The sequence below is a fragment of the Anomaloglossus baeobatrachus genome, chromosome 4 (assembly GCF_048569485.1).
Source record: "Anomaloglossus baeobatrachus isolate aAnoBae1 chromosome 4, aAnoBae1.hap1, whole genome shotgun sequence".
Taxonomy (NCBI): Eukaryota; Metazoa; Chordata; class Amphibia; order Anura; family Aromobatidae; genus Anomaloglossus; species Anomaloglossus baeobatrachus.
Genome location: NC_134356.1, coordinates 466,142,864 through 466,163,094, shown reverse-complemented (window position 1 = coordinate 466,163,094; position 20,231 = coordinate 466,142,864). Strand labels below are relative to the sequence as shown.

Genomic DNA, 20,231 nt, shown 5'->3' with positions numbered 1-20,231 from the left:
TGAACTCCTTCGAAGTATACTGCCGGGTCACTTGAAACATTGTCTAGGTTTGGGACAAAAGTCAACATTCACGCTTGTGTGACTGCAGACTGCTGAATAGTAATAATGTAAAGTGCGCAGCTCTTCACAATTCCACTGTATTGCAGGTGTGAGCGGGCAGGCACATGGCTGCATTTATTTGATTTGCTTACTTATGGTTAGGTGCCAGCTAGACACTTTTGATTGACTTCTCTGCATAGAACTGATTTAAGAGAAGTTGCTCATGTCTAGTTGGCACAAGTATGCAAATCACACGCCATACTTTTTGTTTCATAAGATGCACTGGATTATAAGACACATCCCATAATTGGAGGAAAAAAAGGGGAAGAAAATAGGGGGTCTGTCTTATACTTCAGTGCTATGAAAATTATATAAGGCGCACAGCAATAAATATATTCATAGTGCCGGGTGCTACTGCATGCAGTGAATAGCAATATGGACCCAAAGGAAGAAAATACACTGCATATAAAAGCCGAGCACACCCAATATATAAAAATAATGAAGACTTTATTAACAATTCATATTAAAACATACGGTAATTAAAACAATACATCCTCACCAGGGTAACTCCAATAGCCCAATATAAACAATCAATATATAACACTATTGTCTGGAGTAATATATATTGCAGGAATATAGGTCTCATATATATCCATCTGGTGTACAATTGGCCAATCACAATATAACAATAACAATATGGTGGTAACAAAGGAACCTAAAAATGAGGCCCTCAATCTCTGTATTGAACTTCTGGTAAATCACAACCGCACATAATAGATCATGGTTTTGATCAATAAAACAGGTCTCCTGGATAGGACTTTTCCCTGACGAAGCCTAGACAGGCGATACGTGTGGGGTGGTCTCAAGGGTCTCCCTCCGCCCATACAGGTTCCATGGTTCTTTGGGGCCATGAGTTTCAAATAGGTTATCCTCCATATGACAGGTTGTATGGCTACCTCCTATCCAGGAGGCCTGTTTTATTGATCAAAACCATGATCTATTATGTGTGGTTGTGATTTGCCAGAAGTTCAATACAGAGACTGAGGCCCTCATTTTTAGGATCCTTTCTTACCACCATATTATTATTCTTATATTGTGATTGGCCAATTGTACACCTGATGGACATATATGAGACCTATATTCCTGCAATATACAGTGCCTACAAATAGTATTCAACCCCCTGCAGATTTAGCAGGTTTGATAAGATGCAAATAAGTTAGAGCCTGCAAACTTCAAACAAGAGCAGGATTTATTAACAGATGCATAAATCTTACAAACCAACAAGTTATGTTGCTCAGTTAAATTTTAATAAATTTTCAACATAAAAGTGTGGGTCAATTATTATTCAACCCCTAGGTTTAATATTTTGTGGAATAACCCTTGTTTGCAATTACAGCTAATAATCGTCTTTTATAAGACCTGATCAGGCCGGCACAGGTCTCTGGAGTTATCTTGGCCCACTCCTCCATGCAGATCTTCTCCAAGTTATCTAGGTTCTTTGGGTGTCTCATGTGGACTTTAATCTTGAGCTCCTTCCACAAGTTTTCAATTGGGTTAAGGTCAGGAGACTGACTAGGCCACTGCAACACCTTGATTTTTTCCCTCTTGAACCAGGCCTTGGTTTTCTTGGCTGTGTGCTTTGGGTCGTTGTCTTGTTGGAAGATGAAATGACGACCCATCTTAAGATCCTTGATGGAGGAGCGGAGGTTCTTGGCCAAAATCTCCAGGTAGGCCGTGCTATCCATCTTCCCATGGATGCGGAGCACATGCCCAGGCCCCTTGGCTGAGAAACAGCCCCACAGCATGATGCTGCCACCACCATGCTTGACTGTAGGGATGGTATTCTTGGGGTCGTATGCAGTGCCATCCAGTCTCCAAACATCACGTGTGTGGTTGGCACCAAAGATCTCGATCTTGGTCTCATCAGACCAGAGAACCTTGAACCAGTCTGTCTCAGAGTCCTCCAAGTGATCATGAGCAAACTGTAGACGAGCCTTGACATGACGCTTTCAAAGTAAAGGTACCTTACGGGCTCGTCTGGAACGGAGACCATTGCGGTGGAGTACGTTACTTATGGTATTGACTGAAACCAATGTCCCCACTGCCATGAGATCTTCCCGGAGCTCTTTCCTTGTTGTCCTTGGGTTAGCCTTGACTCTTCGGACAAGCCTGGCCTCGGCACGGGTGGAAACTTTCAAAGGCTGTCCAGGCCGTGGAAGGCTAACAGTAGTTCCATATGCCTTCCACTTCCAGATGATGCTCCCAACAGTGGAGACAGGTAGGCCCAACTTCTTGGAAAGGGTTTTGTACCCCTTGCCAGCCTTGTGACCCTCCACGATCTTGTCTCTGATGGCCTTGGAATGCTCCTTTGTCTTTCCCATGTTGACCAAGTATGAGTGCTGTTCACAAGTTTGGGGAGGGTTTTAATTAGTCAGAAAAGGCTGGAAAAAGAGATAATTAATCCAAACATGTGAAGCTCATTGTTCTTTGTGCCTGAAATACTTCTTAATACTTTAGGGGAACCAAACAGAATTCTTGTGGTTTGAGGGGTTGAATAATAAATGACCCTCTGAATAAACTTTTCACAATTTAAAAAAAAATAAAATAAAAAAAGAAATAACATTCTTTTTTGCTGCAGTGCATTTCACGCTTCCAGGCTGATCTACAGTCCAAATGTCACAATGCCAAGTTAATTCCGAATGTGTAAACCTGCTAAATCTGCAGGGGGTTGAATACTACTTGTAGGCACTGTATATTACGCTATACAATAGTGTTATATATTGATTGTTTATATTGGACTGTTGGAGTTACCCTGGTGAGGGTGTATTGTTTTAATTATGTTTTAATATGAATTGTTAATAAAGTCTTCATATTTTTATATATTGGGTGTGCTCTGCTTTTATATGCAGTGTCTTTTCTTCTTTTGGGTCCATTATACTCCAGTGCTGTCTTACCAAAGGGAGGGCAGCAGTGGTTGTGGAGCAGGGTCACAAAAGGCAGGGGCAGTGGTGCAGTGGTGCAGTAGGGCAATGTTGCTGGGCTGTGGGCACTGGAAAGCAGGAGGAACATCCAGAAGCTGTAGGCGCATGCACAGAGCTCTCAGCTCAATGACAAGCCGAGATCTCATCTGCGCATGCGCCACTTCCGGGCACCATTTTCCATAACTACGTTGCAGGAAATTAATGGTCCGGAGGTGGTGTGGAGATGAGATCTTGAGCCGGGAGCTCCATCTGTGCATGCTCCAACTTCAGGCACCATTATTTGAAGCCTGCACTGCCAATATTTTCAGAATGGCGGCCCCTGCATCACTGCACCCAGCTCCGCCCGCAGCACAGCCCGCTGCCCACAGTAAGCCTGCAGTACAGCGCTCGCATCATCTCCCCTGCCTCCTGTGATCCTTCACCACTCCCAGTAAGCTACATTCAAATTATAAGATGCACCCTTTATTTTCCTCCACATTTTTGGGAGGAAAAGTATGTCTTATAATCTGAAAAATACAGTATATGCAATCACGTGACCACTTGTTGGCATTAGCAAGGAATTTTGACACACAACAGGCACTGCAATAAATTTGGAGTTTGCAGTCACATAGAAGGACTGTAGACTTCTGTTCCAAGCCTGGACAACCCCTTTAAAGAGTATATCCTTAGTGGGTACAGAAGTAGAATTTTGAAATTTGGTTCCTGTTGAGGCTAAAAAGCGCTTCTCCCCCATTATCGGACACCATTATTATGCATGAGACATGGTAGGTAGCAGACACTACTGTATTAGGAAATGTGCACTTTTCTTTTCAGGGAGGTACACGTCTTTAACCTTCCTGAAAAAGTGCTAAAAAAACAAAACAAAACACCAAAAGAATTAACATATACACAGCAATTTCAAAATGACTTGCTGTGCTCATGTTTCTGTCTATTGTAACTTCTTTTAACCATTTCAGCCTTTGAAAACAATGAAGCCGTGAAAAGAAGGAATGGTCCATTCGTCCGGTGGCTTCTCCTTGGAAGCCATCTCTAAAGTTATATTCAGAATAAAAAAAATAAAATGCCAGAGGCAAAACCACCGCAAAGATCTCAGACAAGACGTCCTGCTTCTGGAAAAATGCTGATGTTTTCCTAAGGTGTCTTTTGCTTCAATAACGTTGCGGGTACGCCCCTGTCTTAAAGATGTTGTGTGCACATACCCTTAGAGATTTTATATTGGGCCAAGTTAATTTATTAACTAGTAAATTAAGTATGTTTTATTTATTTTTTAAGGGCATTACTAGACAAAATGTAAATGTCTGACTAGTATCTAAGTCCTAAGCAAATCCCCCATCCTTGCTGTACTGTGCCTGCTATACAATGTAAAGGGTCGGCATTCTGTATGGTTTGTGCATCCTTTTACATGAAACTTGAAGCTTTCAAAGCCCCCCTTGAGGAATGGACTGTTTTAACCTGCTTTCCGGTAAACTCTCCATCTATTGCTGTAACCCTTTCATACTGAAGCCTAATGGGTAAATGTTTGCACTTAAGTGAGCATCAATTGGATTTGTCTTTTACCAGCACAGCAAATGCAATAATGCAAGGTAATAAAAAATACATTTGTGGAAATGCTTTGTCGTGGAGTAAAGTTTGGCTGAAGCACCTGCTTTTCTGTTGTGTTCCTTTTCTAGTCCATAACAGATCATTAAGGATGTAAAGCACAGACGCTTTTCATTGGAGACACTGGGTACTGTTCATGGGAACATAACCTACATATGTTATACTTTATAGACTTGGAAAACCATTAAAATAAAGACGTTGATCCAAAATGAAGTGTTCCTTACTAGTAAAAGAGTATCGTACTCCACCATTGACTGACATAAAGTTAGTGCTCCCTGTTTCTTTCATAAAGAGCTTCCTCACTATATACTTGTGGATATCTTTGTTATATCTCTTATGATTTTTAATCATGTGGGTATAGGAAAGCCCACGAACAAACTAAAGTTTTTTGTTTTTTTTTGCTGCTACGCTTAATGTCATAAGAAATAATATAACCTTACTATAAATTATAAAGATTATTTCTCTTAATATGAGAGATCCCTGGTGTCTATTCTTATAATTTGCTAGTGGCAGACACCGTCAACAAAAGGCCACTGTGCTTCAGGCCTCCTGCACATATCTGTGTCTCCGGTAAGTGTAACATCCATTTCCGCATCTACCGGAGACACATACACACGTAGACCCAATAGATTCAATGAGTTTGTGCACACGTCCGTATGGTCACTGAAAGGTGAAGGTAGCCATCTTGGTGATGTATTTTGCCAGGAGATACAGTTTTAGCATAGAAATGTCTGCAACCAAATGCTCATTGTGCACCCATTGCCTAATCTGGCAATCCGATATTGAGTTCAATGAGTTCACCTCAGGTCAATGAGATCACACCAGGGGTACCGTGGGAGCCTCTGGCGGTGAACTCCGTGACCTCACCACTCACAGCTGCAGCTCAGTCAGTGTGTCCCTGAAGTCACAATGTTTTTGAATGTGACCTCAGATGTAGCAAAGCCGGAATAGTCATGGGACCTCGTGTGGATTACAACGGACCCGCAGGGGTGTTTTTGGGGTTAATAAATTGAAGAAAGAGGGTGTTTTTTTTTTTTTTTTCCTTTTTTTAAATAAAGTATCTTTCTCTGTGTTTTTCTTTTTACTTACAGGGTTAGTATTGTTGTGGTCTCATAGACCTCTCCTCATTACTAACCTCGGGCTTGATGACAGAGCAGCTGTGATCTGTCATTAACCCCTTATATTCTTATATTAGCCTGATTACCACCACATCAGGGCAATCGGGATGAGTCGGGTAAAGTGCTGGAAATGGATGCGATGATTCTAATGGATGCAACAATTCCGAGTGTGTCTGCAGGCTGCTATTTTTAGGCTAGGCGGTTCAATAACCATGGGACTCCCCAGCCTGAGAATACCAGCCTCCAGCTGTCAGCTTTATCTCGACGGGGTATCAAAACTGAGGAGGACCACACACTGGTTGCGGTTTTTATGTGTTTTTTTTTTTTTTTTTAAATTATCCATTATTTATTTAAAAAAAAAAAAAAAGCCCCATGAGGTCGCTCGTATTTTGATACACAGCCAAGCACAGCACAGCTCTGAGCTGCAGACTGTAGCCGTCTGCTTTATCTGTGCTGGGTATCCGTGTACAGGGGACCCTACTTCATTTTTTTCAATTATTTATTTTTACACACTACAACCAATTGCAGACACGGGCAGTCTGACTGTAACTAATCACAGACGATACCACATTGGGTGGACAGGGGAACTAGTGAATAAGCATGAAAGTCAATGAGCAGACCCGGAAAGCGTGTGACAGCCAGCGAGAGACTTGATAAGTATGCAGCCCCCTAGCCCTTTCTAACACCATTTTACAGCACAATGTTCCAGTACGTATGTGGTTTTCGGTTTCATGTCTGGTCCCGAACCAGATTTTGAACAGAGCTTGATTGCATAATCAACCCAATTTTCTTGGATGGGTGAATCTACAGTAGTCTGCATCGAGCCTTATTGTAACTCGTAAATGGGGAAGAACATAGGCTCTTACATGCAAAATAATAAGCTGTGCAAAGAACTGTAATTTTTATTAGGATTGCAGTGTGCCTGTATACCTCTAAGGTTCCTATATTACTGCACAGGTTTCTCATAGTACATAAATTACAGTAGTAAATTACTCTGAAACCCACATGATTTAGTTATGACCCTGTTGGATTTTCTTCAGACGAAGGTGTAAAGCGACTGTGTAACAATCCTGTCCAGGACTCCTCCTGGCTGTTATATATATAGATGTTATATATATAGATCATGAGGATCATGATTATTCTTTATAATCTGATCTTCACGGGATTATTTATTTTACGCCAATATTGTGATTGCTAACAATTTACTACTATTAAATGTGATTTATCATGTACATTTATTACGAGTCCTGCTCTCCCTGATGTGTTTTCTTTCTTTTTTTATCTTATATCTTTGCTCTGTACACCAGGATTATGTGTGTATATTATCCTTGTTTATCCATAAAGAGGATTAAACGGAGCATTCCCATAATATAGGAAATTCTAAAATTGTTTTCTTAAAATCGTTGAAAATAGAGCAGCTTTTTTAATATTGGTACAAAGCTGTAACAGAATCAGAGATAAACTACATATATCTGTGAGCATGTATGTGTGTCGTGTATATTCCCCCCACTGTCACAAATTTTCAGTTGTGTAATCCTGTAATATCTAGGCCTTAGCAGTACAAACAGAGCTGTTATCCTATCATTGTAATCCCTGATCCTCCGTTATAATAAGATGATTATGGTGACCCTGTCCCACTTTTATCTAACCAGTTGCACTATATATTTTATACATAATTTATTTTATTTATGTTCAATTGATTTGTTGTTTGTTTTTATGTTTTTTTTTTTTTTTTTCAAGGAATGTTTGTGTATTGTGTGGCATTCACTGACCAAATAGTTCTCCCATTTTCCCGTCTTAGGCTAGTTTCATACTTATTATTTACAATGACAATCCAGCCATCTCAAGGAAATGGGGGATAGGTAAAGGCTGCCTGAATCAGTCAACCAAAACTTTGAGATGCTCTTGGGTGCAGTGCAGTTTGACGGGGAGTTATGGTGAGAAGAAGTGGAGGGGCTCTATGTAAATTGAATTTGATTGGGGAGTATGATAGACCACCATAAAAAGATGTGTTTTTAGGGAGTGTCTGAAGCTGTGTAGGTTGTGGTTTATCCTAGTTTCTGGGGGTAGAGCACTTTAGAGGATTGGTGGTTCTCGAGAGAAGTCTTGGAGCTGGAAGTGGGAGGTTTGGATTAGTGTGGATGGTAATCGAAAGTCATTTGCAAAGCGTAGAGAACGGGTGGGGTGATAGACAGAGAGGAGGGTGGAGATGTAGGGGGTGCTGCACTGTGGAGAGCTTTGTGGGTGAGAACAAGCAAGTTGAATTGGATCCTGTGATCTATGGGCAGCCAGTGCAATGACTGGCACAGAGCAGAGGCATCCGAGTAACAATTAGCCAGATACGTGACCCTGGCTGCAGCATTAAGGATGGACTGTAGAGGAGAGGGTCTAGTTACGGGGAGACCAATTAATAGAGAATTGCAGTAGTCAAGGCGGGAGTGGAACAGGGCCATGGTGAAGGTTTTTGTAGTTTTCATGGTGAGAAAGGGGCGAGTTCTAGAGGATTTAATGAATTGATGCAGCAGCCCATAAATTATAATGAGTGTATTTTGGAAAACTCGCCAGGGACTTTGTCTCTGTCAACTAGTCAGAGGCAGGGAAGACACATCAGTTTTTCCATATCACACTATGAAATGCGGTTCGCTAGGGGTAATGCCAGCTTATGATGGGGAAACATAATGCAAGACACCTGAGAGAAGAATTTGTGCTAAAGCCCCCTTGATTCTAATGAAAATTAGTACATACAATTGGGGAGCTCATATCTCTACAAGAGAGATTAGAACTGAAAATATATATATATATATATATATATATATATATATATATATAGTCGCGGGCGGGGGGGGGGCGCCGCTGCGCTCGCTAACGCTCGGGTCCGGCGCTGCTGCGGCTGCTGCTCGGTGGCTCAAGTGGAGGGCCGGATCCAGGGACTCGAGCGGCACTCCTCGCCCGTGAGTGAAAAGGGTGGTTGGTTTGTTTGGGGATTTAGTCCGTGACGCCACCCACGGGTTGTGGTGAAGATGGGCACCACCGCTGCTGGTGACGGGGATCCCGGGAGCGATGGTAGGGAGCAGCTGGGATGTTGTTTTCCCCCTCCGTGGGTAGGGGTCGGTGGTCCCAGGGCCCGGTGGTGTGACGGGGAGGCAGGGTAGGTGAGGTGCAGGGTTGCAGGGACAGCGCGGCGTGGTGCCGGATGGCACGGGTGTACTCACTCAGCAAGAGATGCACAAAGTCCTCGGTAAACCAAACGGCTGAATGGACGGGTCCCGCAGCCGGCTGCTGTGTCTCTCCCCGGACAGGTGATGGCGGCTGTCTTTCCCTGCACCTTTGTGTACTGTTTTGACTATGATGGGTCCCCAACGGTAGTCCGCTCCCCGGTGTATGGATGCCGGAGGAGCCCGTTTGCCCACAGGTGCTGACCCTTGGGTCTCTAGCCTTAGGCGGTAGCTGTATACCCTCACGGTGCGGACGGTTGCCTTCTAACGGGTCTTTGGCTGTTAGGAAACCCCTGGGGTTCCTGTCACACTCGGATTTGACTGTTGATTGGCGACTCCAAGCCTAGTCGGGGTCCGATGGCCCTGCCTGTGTGTGCTGGCTTCACTTCGCTCCCCGGTCGGTACCGGCGGGCCACCGCCCGACCCCGGTCCTACGGTTCCGCGTTGATTCACCACTCCTGCAGACGGCCACCACCGTCTGCCAACCTTGTTGTCAGTGCCTGGGCCACAAACCCAGACACTCTCCACTTCACTCCTCTCACTTCAACCTCCTCGACTGAACTCCTCCTTTTCCCGCCTCCAGGCCTGTGAACTCCTCGGTGGGTGGGGCCAACCGCTTGGCTCTGCCCCATCTGGTGTGGACATCAGACCCTGGAGGGAGGCAACAAGGGTTTTGTCTTTGGCTAATGTTACTGTCTAGTGGGGGTGGGAGTGTGTGTGTGTTACCTGTGACGACCTGGCTAGTCCAGGGCGCCACATTATATATATATATATATATATATATATATATATATAAAATATTATTCAGATCTTCAGCTTCTTTATCATGATGTAGTCAGTTTGGCATGTAACAAACACTGGGGAAAGGTCCGCTTTACAGTAAATTATAGACTTCTCTTACAATTAGATTCATAATACAATTTTTAATAAACAAGGCTAACCATGAGTTTTTAGTGAGCTTTTGACACTGCATGTTTTCCCTGTGTCAAAAACGCAGCATCTTAGGCTATGTGCCCACGGGGAGTGTGTCCTGCGGTTATATCCGCAGGACATTCCGCAGGAGCTCGCAGAAAACCGCAGCACAACTTTGTCTGTTTCAATGCTGCGGTTTTATTGCGGAATGTCCTGCAGATATGGTGCGGTCATTCTGCATTGAGAATACAGTACCATGGCTTGGGCACTGCATCCTCAATGCAGAACAAGTGCTGAGTGATCGGTGAGTTCATACTTACCTCCATCACGCAGCACTTCCCTCTTTGGCCGTGTCTGTCAGCGTCTGCACATTGCCGGAGAAGGTGGGCGGGCCTGAAGTAGCTCCGGCTGTCACATGACCAGAACTCGTGCAGGCCCCGCCCACCTCCTGCTCCTGCTCCTGGCTTCACTGCGCTCCAGTCTGCACCGGAAGAAGTGACTTCGGTGTCTTCTATCAAGGCAGGTAAGTATGGGATGCTACGGAGAAATCCGCAGGAATAATTCACATGCTGCAGATTTTTCCGCAGGGAAATTCGCATTATTTCTGCTGCGGACAAAAACGCAGCATGGGCACAGCTCTCCCCAAATGCCATAGAAATGGCTGGGGACTCGCTGTACTGCGGAGTTTTGAAAAATCTGCGGAATTTCCGCAAACAAAACGCGGCAAGTTCCGCGAATTTTCCGCAGCGTGGGCATATAGCCTTACAGTTCCAGCAGAGTGGATGGGATTTTTAGAAATCTCCTGCCCACTGTGCTTCTTTTATACTCAGTGTAAAATGACCTGCGTTCCATGTTTCAAAGCCACAACATGTCAATTTCTCTTCCAGATGTGCAGAGATTTTTGTGCAATTATATATTTTTTTTTAATAAAAATGTACACATATCCCAAAGGTGAATTTTAGTCTAATCGATAAAGAGGACCTGTCACCAGCAGGTCAAAATTGGCCCATTTTTTACATTCTTTCATTCCCGGCCACTCCCCCTGAGCATTTTATTATCATTCTTATTATTATTTCTAATATATACAAATGGTAAAGTTCGGGGTTCGTACCGAACATGAACTTTTAAAAAAGATCAATGTCCGAGTTTCGCGTTCAGGTGCTGTGCCTATGCTGACCACTCGGGTGAGCATAGCTGTGCTCGGGTACACTCGTTGCTCGGCCCAGTGCGAGCCTCTTGCAGTCTCTGAATAGCTCTCAGGGGGGGGGGTAAAAACTAAATTTTCAGATGCAGTGTGTCCAAAAAACAACCCCCGCCCTCCCTTTCATGGAAGTGCTTTGTTTATGGCTGGCTGTATGTGGGCGGAGAGCCAAAGTGCCCAGTGATTGACTTCCAAAGGGATTCAGGTCCAGTCCTGATCCCGGGAGATAGGAAGAGATAGATGATAGAATATATGAAGTGTTGCGGGGAGCTGTTATCGTTAGCGCAACTGTAATCATTTCCTGGTACATTGATACATTTCCTGGTACACCTTCTCTGCAGTGTGTGTGCAGCATATGTGTGCAGAACACGTTGTCATTCAAGGTGATTACAGCCTGCTTACTTTGTGGTAAACACTGACTGTAGCTCCCTGGATCGCCCTTATGACTGGATGACTGCTACATCTGCAGGTACATAGAGTGTGACCAATTCCCTTTAAAAAAGGCATCTAGGCTCCTTTTAACACTAGAAGTCCGAGAAATTTCGAGCTCCCCCCTGAAGTCCCAAAAGAGGGTCAAATGACCCTTAAGGTACCGTCACACATAACGAGATCGCTAACGAGATCGCTGCTGAGTCATGGTTTCTGTGACGAAGTAGCGATCCCATTAGCGATCTTGTTATGTGTGACACCTACCAGCGATCAGGCCCCTGCTGTGAGATCTCTAGTCGTTGCAGAATGGTCCAGGCAATTTTCTTCAAAGGCGATGTCCTGCTGGGCAGGACACATCGCTGTGTTTGACACTGTGTGACAGGGTCACAGTGACTGCTGAGATCGTTCCTGCATCGTTGGTAAGGTCTGACTGTGTGATATCTCACCAGCGACCTCCCATCGACTTACCAGCGATCCCTATCAGGTCGCATTGTTTTCGGGATCGCTGGTAAGTCGTTGTGTGTGACTGGGCCTTAAGTCCAAACTGAATAGAACTAACTAGAAACTAAATGGCTAAACTCAATGAGGAAAACAACAACCTCCTGTGGTGCGACAGTAATGGCCTTAATTACAGAACAAAAGACAGTGATTATAGGATGTTAGCTAAAATCCTTTAGGTCATTCGACCTGTCTCTGGGTTCCAAAGGTAGAAATGTTAAATGACCCCTCTCTGGGACTTCTAGTGTTAAACTCTTTTTAGTGATTTCACCATGACAACTTATTTTGGCAGAGAGCTCCATAGTCTCACTGCTATTACAGTAAAGAATTCGCATTTACGTTGGCGTAGAAACCTTTTCACTAGACGTAGAGGATGCTCCTTGTTACAGTTACACTTCTGGGTATAATTAGATCATGAAAGACATCTCTTTATTGAATTTATATGTTTAGTTAAAATAGGTATTACTGAACACATTAGCCCGATGTGATCATTATTCTGGGTACTGTAGTCCCTCATTCATTAGAACATTTTACTTACTTTTGAACCCACTCAAACTCTGTTACATCTTAATCTTGCACATAAGTGATTGCTTTCGGCAACACTCCTGCCAAAGCTGTACACAATACTTGACTAGTGGTTTGAAGGATGGGAGAACTATGTTTGTTGTACACCTGTGCTTCTTTTTTGCACCCCATGATCCTATTTCCTGACTAGTTTCTATAATTAAATAGAACCTTTCAGCAGTTTCCCCTATAAGCTGCAGCCACCACCAGTAAGATCATATAAACAGCATTCTAGAATACTGTATATAAGAGCCCATTCTACTCTGTAGAACGTAAACATTACCTTTATTATACTCACCTAGGGGGCAGTCCGGTCTGATGGGTGTCGCTACTCTCGGTCCGGTGCCTCCCCCATCTAGTGCAGATGCAGTTCTCATCCCAGCCCTGTGTGGATGAGGCATCCTACGTCATCCACACAGTGTCCTCCTTTGCACTCCTGTGCAAGCGCACTTTGATCTGCCCATCCTTCAACACATGTTCAATACTTTTTCCCTGTGTAATTTCTTATTATTATACATCACTAAATTTATTGACTTTTATGGTTTAATTTCTTTTCCTGTGTGGATTGGATGGATTGTTACTGACATCTGTTAAAAAATTAATGTCAATAGCTGCTTTGGAAATATATTTACTTAGAAAATTGGGGACGGTTTAATACTAATTTCACCCTCTGTATGTATATGCAAATATGTAATTATAAAGTTTTCAAAGATTATTATCAATATTTTGCATCATATATTTACTGCATGACATTTATATAATCTAGCATAACTGGAGATTTAGACATGAACCAAATCATCAGTTGATCTAAAGCCGCTAAGGAAAAATTTATATACCTGAACATGAGGTTCTTGGTTTAACATTCTGATCAGACTGTATGAAGCCCACTGCCACGTAACGGCGAACCTCTGAATGGGTCCCTAACTTATCTGAAGCTTTAAAGGGTGCGGTACCGTGCGCCAACCACCGCCGCAGCGACACTGCACCAGCAGTGCAGGTGACCTGGTTCCTCACAACAACCATGCTGCAAGGCTAAGCCCCCATGACTCCAGGCAACGCCGCCCCACAGACACAAAACCACCAAAACAGTGGCCACCACACAGCACAAAATGCATTCCGTTAGAATACGTCAAGGTGTCTAATGATTATCTATGGCGGCGGATTCCGCCGCAATGCGCTAAGCGGCGGAATCCGCTGAAGGATTCCGTCATGTTCTACTGAGCATGCTCAGCATGTCCAGCAGAATGATCTAAATTGTTTAAAATCACTCCTGGTCTTTCTATCTCTCTCTGTCGGTCAGTCTCTCCCTCTACCCTCCTCTCTCATACTCGCCAATCATGGGCACGGCGCTGCACAGCTGTCATACTGCACTGGCGGCTTTTCCTCTTTTGAAAATGCCGGCCGCTCATTCTTCTATCTCGTATTCCCTGCTTCCCCCGCCCACCGGCGCCTTTGATTGGTTGCAGTCAGACCCGCCCCCTCGCTGAGTGACAGCTGTCTCACTGCAACCAATCACAGCCGCCGGGGGGCGTGTCTATATAGTGCAGTAAAATAAATAAATACATAATTTAAAAAAAAACGGCCCCCCAATTTTGATACCAGCCAAGATAAAGCCACATGGCTGAAGGCTGGTATTCTCAGGATCGGAAGCCCCATGTTATGGGGAGCCCCCCAGCCTAAAAATATCAGCTAGCAGCTGTCCGGAATTGCCGCATCCATTAGATGCGACAGTCCCGGGACTCTACCCGGCTCATCCCGAAATGCCCTGGTGCGGTGGCAATCGGGGTAATAGTTAATGGCAGCAGCCCATAGCTGCCACTGAGTCCTAGGTTGATCATGGAAGGCATCTATGAGACAACCCCCCATGATTAACCTGTAAGTAAAAGTAAATAAAAACAAACACCCGAAAAAATCCTTTATTTGGAATAAAAGACAAAAAACCCCACCCTCTTTCACCACTTTATTAATCTCCAAATACCCTTCCAGGTCCGGCGTAATCCACACAATGTCCCACGACGCATCCAGCTCTGCTACATGAAGCTGACAGGAGCGGCCATAGAACACAACTGCTCTCTATCAGCTCCACGCAGCAACTGAAGTGAGCCGTGCAATCAGCTGTGCCCTCATTCAGGTTACCCACGGCCACCGCTCTCAAGTGGAGGACTTCAGCTGTGGCCGCGGATTACCTGAGTGACGGCATTGTTGATCGCACGGCAATCTGCGGTCACTCAGGGTATTTGCGGTCACCTCTCTCTCTCTCTCCTCCCGACCAAAAATCTCCTCTCCCGGCGAAACATAAAAAAACCCAAAAAACGTAAAACGTTATTTTACAGGAATCCGTTACCTTTTTTAGCACACTATTTCCAACGCATCCGTCACATGCGTCACACAACACACTGTGACGGATGCCTCACAACGCAAGTGTGAAAGCGCCCTAAGTGACACATCGCTGGAATCAGGGTCTCTGTATCTACATTATGTCTCAGATGGGTAGCAAAAACCTGATGACAAATTCCCATTAAGCACAAGTGAAATCCAGCTTTATTTGACATATAGTAAGATCTTCTGTTACTCAATGCTTGGGCAGAGAAAAAGGAAAGTATTTTGCAATGGCTTGATACCACATATTGTTCTTGGCATTAACGTGTTTCATCCTGAATTTGACCCTTACAGCCAACAGAAGGTTGTGAAACTTGCATACCAATGAGAAATATTATTCCACCTTCTTAATCTGCGTGAATACAGTGTTGGCCATATAAACAAATAACTAACCGACATAATTTCAGAATTCACTGCTTCTGTATTTATATTGTACTTTTACCTCCTATAATGTATTTGTCGTGTACCAAAGTCATTATGCCTTTTTTTTATAGATCATTATGATTTCAAATCTATACGGACTTACAATTGCTATGGTGATGTGACAACAAGGTGACCACCATCGCTGTGTTTAGGTTTCTGTGTAATGTAGCGTTCCCTCTGGCAAGGTGACCACCATGTGAAGAATAATATGCGGTGCATCCAGAACTAAATGCCCTCTCCCCATGAAATGAGTGATGTCGCTCACCTCATGTCCTTTATACAGAACAAAACGATCAGCGCAGCCAAATCCTCCCAGCCAGCAATGCAAAATATGAGCCCTATACGGATATTTGGGTCACTTTTTAGCACATGACAAACAAGCATTCTTTGTTTTGCGATTTTTCAGTGTGATTGAGCAGTTTTATAAAGCGAAATAGTGACAAGCACATTACAGTGGTTTCCACTCCCGAATCTTTTTTTTTAAATAACCGGTTAGTCTAGAAATATTTGAGCAGTTAGTGAATCTTTGTGATTTCTTCAAACCACTATTTCTTTTTTATTTAAAAACAATCAACTGAGATGTAATTGAAGTGCAGACTTTCAGGTTTAAAGGGCTTGAATTAAAATAACCTGTGAAACGTTTAGAACAGATCCTAATTTCAGGGACTCATAAGTAATTGTACACATTTACTTTACCATAAATAAAATGTTCATTTTTAATTCTTCATAAAGAATCCTTTACAGGCCAATGAATCCAATGACTACCTGACGTCTGGAAGCCATGGACATCCCCAAACGTTGGGTTTCCTCCTTTTGTGATGCTTTGCCCGGCCTTCACTGCAGCTGACTTCTGTTGTTGCTTGTTTGTAGGTCTTTCTTCCTTCAGTTTTGTCTTAAAGGGAACCTGTCAGGTGCAATATGCACCCTCGACCACGAGCGGTTCTGGGTACATATTGCTAATCCCTGCCTAACCGTCCCTGTATACACTAGCATAGATAAAGGGAACTTTAGAAAAAGTATTTCTAAAGATTCTTTATAGTATGCTAATGAGGCCAGCGACTAGTCGCAAGGGCGTTGGTTCCCTTGGCTAGTCGGCATCCTAAGCATGTTAGCACGCCCACAGTGGCGTACTAACATGCTAATGAATGCCCAGCGTCAGAGGCATGGTCGCTCTCACCTCTGCTGCCACCGCTGGTTTTCGGCTCAGTGAGCACTATCGGAACGTCCCCGGACTTCTGATTATGCGCACTATACCAGTTTCAAGCCGTGATGCATACAACCGGTTTCATAGTGCGCATGACTGGAAGTCCGGGACTTCTGATCATGCTCACTGAGCCAAAATACAGCGTCAGGGGTGGTGGAAACAGAGAGTGGTGAGATTGACCATACCTCTGACGCTGCGCTTTCATTAGCATGTTAGGACACCCACAGGGCATGCTAAGGGTGCGAACTAGCCAAGGGAGCTAACTCCCTTGCGACTAGTCCCTGGCCTCATTAGCATATAATAAAAGATCTTTAGAAATACTTTTCATAAAGATCTCTTTATCTATACTAGTGTATACAGAGACGGTTAGGCAGGGATTAGCAATATGCACACAGAACTGCTCGTGGTTCTGGGTGCATATTGCACCTGACAGGTTCCCTTTAAGCACGTGAAATGCAAGCTCCATGGGGCCTGTTCACTGTTGCACTCATTTTTTTCCACATGTACCAAACTGTTGATTTGGTTACTCCTAACATTTCTATTATCTGTCTGATGGATTTCTTCTTTTTTTTCAGCCTAATGATGGTCTGTTTCTTCCATTAAGATTTCCTTTGACAGCATGTATTGGATTGACAGCAACAACTTCCAATGCAAATGCCACTCCTGGAATCAGTTCCAGACCTTTTAATCACTTAGATTAATGGGAATAGCCCATGCAGCCTATTAACCAGCTTTTGAGATAATTGTCCAGTCACTTATGGTCTCTTGAAAAACAGTAGGCTAGATATTAAAGAGCTATAATTCCTAAACCCTTATTTCAATTAGGATGTGAATTAAAGATAAGAGTCTGCACTTTAAGCCCATATTGATTATATAAATGTAACTTGAATATGTTTTTGTAAATGGCTAAAATGCAGAAACTTGTGTCAATGTTCAAATATTTCTGGACCTAACTGTACATTACCAATCCTCCATTCCTCAACCAGCGCTGCCTGGATCTCCTACACCCTTTCTGTATCCTGTTCTTTCCAGATGAACACGTGAATGTAGCCGCCAATCACTGGCTGAAGTGGTGACGTTTTTGTCACCACTATGGATAGTGATTAACAGCCACAGTCACGTGCCCATTGGACACAGCAGGAAACATGGGAACAAGTGGGGGATCTCGGAAGACGTTGAAAAGGTGAGAAGATACGTAGCATACGTTTCTTTTATGTTATGGCATTTTGGATGTTTTTCTCAAAATTTTACTACAGCCCTTTTGATGTAGTCATCATCTCATCCATATGTTTACACATCACTCAGTAGTTTTGCAGTGAGAAGGGTTTCTGACATTTTTATCTTCTTTTCATCCTTAGGTCCCAGGAGACATGGCTCACAGATTAAGCCCACCCAGCGTTTTTGGCTATATTAACTAGTCTGCATTCTTAATTGGTCTACAAGGTGGGTATAAAAATAGGCAAGAACATTTTATACTTCATGTCAGGGATATGATTATTAATGTTTTCCACTCTTCCGTCAATTGCTGTACATGTGTTCTGTATGCTATGGCTGAAAGGGAAACAAAATGCTGTTTATTTTAACGTGTGACCCTCCTGGCCTCTTAAAGAGCTCATTGTCAGAGGGGTCTTGTAGGGCTGACGGATTGGCACCAGTGTACAAAATGTTGAAAAGAGCTCTGCAAGTCTATTCATGTACTTGACTGGACTAGCATAATAGATATCTATGAAAAGGAGAGTGTGACAGACCGGGAGAGGCGCTGAATAGGCAGTTACAATGTTGACTTTTTTTTTTAAAGATTTGGCATATTATTGGTATCTTTGGCCATTTTCATTTAGAATCGTGATAACAACCTCAAAAATTGAATGTGTTTTTGCCAATAGCAATCAATCATGTCTTTTCTTTTTAAACTTTCACAAACTTTCACAAAGGGAAGCTAATCCTAAAAAATACATGTTCATACAAATTAATTATATGACTAGAGAAGGTGTGTCAGTAAAAAGTTTGGATTGATAAAAATGAACAAATCAAGTAATACTGACCCTACGAGTCTCTTGTAGAGGGTAGAAGAAGGTGAGAAAACATAATTAGCCCCGGAGGAAAACAAACATGATTTTAGGAAGGATATTGTTTGAATACAAGGGTCAGTCTTTCAGTGGACATGTACCAGTTTCTCTGCATTTCATATTAGTGCAGTTGAGGAAAGGTCTTTTCATTAAAGTGCACCAATCACCAGGATTTTCGTATATAAGCTAAAGCCAGTGCTATACTGGCACTATCAGGCTGATTCTATACATACCTGTAGTGGTCAGCTCGGATGTATAGGTGTTGAAATCCAAGAAAGTAAAGTTTATAAAATCATGAGCTTCTTGAGTGACAGATAATATCTAGGGGGGTATTCATAGTTATCCCCTCCTTCTATTAGAATTAGCATAAGTATTATACAAACGATTTATTTTTTGACTTGCAGGACCTGTGCTGAGGTCATACCCATGTGACCAGAAGGGGCGGGGCCTCAGCCAACAAAGCTGATACTAGAAAGCAACATTTTTCTTTTGGCTGAGGCCCCGCACCTTCTGGTCACATGGGTATGACCTCAGCACAAGTATATATGAAAATCCTGCTGGTTGGTCTTTTTTAAAGGAAACCAATCACCAGGATTTCCGTATATAAGCTAAAGCCAGTGCTATATAATACTATCAGGTTGATTCTCTACATACCTGTAGTGGTCAGCTCGGATGTTTAGGTTTTGAAATTCAAAAAAGTAAAGTTTATTAAATTAGCTGCTATACTGGCACTATCATGCTGATTCTAAACATACTTTTAGTTGTGAGATTGGATGTATACTTTCTGAAATATAGGCAAGTAAAGTTTATAGAATTTACTGTTATTTGATTGATATCATCTACAGCATATCTAATAGTTGGGTTAGGTTTTGATAGTTATTCCTGCCCCTGTTTGCCTGTCCTTCCTCCCCCTGTCTCTGTTATTACAGGGGGAGGAGGGAGGAAGGAAAGAAGGATAGGCATGCAGAGAGAAGCGGGAAAAACTAGCAAAACCCAACCTACCTATTAGATATTCTATAGTTGAACAAAATGGAAGGTAAATGAACAGAAAAGAAATCTTAATCAAATAAATATTTGGGTGGAAACCATTTGCCATAAAAGCAGAATTAATTCTTCTAGGTACACTTACACACGGTTTTTAGAGGTACTCAGCAGTGAGATTGCTCTAACCTTTTAGAGAACGTAACAAAAATCTTCTGAGGATGTAGGATTGCCCAAATCATTTTGCCTCTTCATGGAATACAAGACAGACTTAATGATGTTGAGATCAGCTCTCTCTGGGGACAATGTACTCACTTCCAGGGCTCCTTTTTCTTATTTTTGAAGATAGTTTATAATGAGATTACATATATGTTTGTCGGGGTTCTGCTGGAGAATACATTTGGAGCCAATCTGACATCTCCCTGATGGAACTGCATGATAGAGACGTACCGTACCTATTTGTTTATCTCAGCATTGAGAAGAACCCCAACTCCATTTAATGAAATGCAGCCCCAAACTTGCAAGGAACCTCCACCCTCTCTAATACCAGCAGACACTCATTATTGTATCCCTCTCCAGCCCCTTGGCAAATTAATTGCCTTTTGTTACAGCCAAGTATTTC

At 43.0% G+C, this 20,231-nt stretch overlaps 1 protein-coding gene across 2 annotated transcripts in view; it reads left to right on the top strand.

Moving 5' to 3' along the window:
* The window catches only part of OTUD7A (OTU deubiquitinase 7A), a 445,034-nt gene that overhangs the window by 124,349 nt on the left and 300,454 nt on the right, over positions 1 to 20,231 (top strand). For both annotated transcript variants that reach the window (XM_075345683.1, XM_075345682.1), the window contains exon 3: positions 17,921 to 18,005. The gene's annotated coding sequence lies outside the window, so the exon portion shown is untranslated. The remainder of the gene's footprint in view (positions 1 to 17,920; positions 18,006 to 20,231) is intronic.